Below are 730 nucleotides of genomic sequence, written 5' to 3'. Positions count from 1 at the left end.
TGTCACGCCGCGTTTGGTCACCCTCGCAACTCCACAGCACTCATTAGAAACAAGCAACCACCTCGACAAATGCATCAAGGTCCGCGTCGCGGCAGTCGCGCAGGGGAGGGAGGTAGACGTGGCTCCTCCACTTTGCGGCAGCCCAGCGGTAAAATTGTTTCCATCCCCTCGCTTGGCAACAGTAGTGGTGGCCACCAACTTCAATGGGCCTTCCATTTGTGGGTAGGTGCTGCCGGACGGCAGCCACTCTTTGCTCACATTGCAGTCACGCGGCAAGAGCACTAGATGCGTCTCACTGCCCGCCCTATTCCCCTGCCTTCACGATATGCAGAACCAAAAAGAGGTAATAAACAAAACGCGGAAAAAAAAAAGAAATACGCGCCAAGGGTAAAAACAACGGCCCAACGTCACGCGTCCCACTCCCCGCATGTAGAGGGAAAGAGAAAGAAGGAAAGAGAGGGAACTGGACTGGGAGTGAGGTGGCAGTGAGGGCGGCAATGCAGCAGGTGAGGTGGAGAGGGGGCAACATACCGCGGCAAACCAACTCTACGAATCATCACAAACGGCGCAGAAAAAAACAACCCGCGGGCAGGCACGCACGCATGCAGACCATGTGCACAAGCAGGAACTGATAAAAATGTAAAAAAAAGAAAAGAAAAAAAGAAACTAGACGAGTAAAACACAACAAAAAAAAAACGCAGAAAATTTTTTTACAAAAATTTTAATACAG

At 50.8% G+C, this 730-nt stretch overlaps 1 annotated feature.

Annotated features, from left to right (window-relative positions):
• Positions 1-635: 635 nt before the first annotated feature.
• Positions 636-695: a microsatellite.
• Positions 696-730: the final 35 nt, after the last annotated feature.

The sequence above is a fragment of the Trypanosoma rangeli genome (genome assembly GCF_003719475.1).
Source record: "Trypanosoma rangeli strain AM80 chromosome Unknown Tra_15.4_contig_00174, whole genome shotgun sequence".
In the NCBI taxonomy this organism is placed as follows: Eukaryota; Euglenozoa; class Kinetoplastea; order Trypanosomatida; family Trypanosomatidae; genus Trypanosoma; species Trypanosoma rangeli.
Note: the sequence above shows the minus strand (reverse complement) of the source record. Positions and strands in the feature narration are given on the sequence as shown.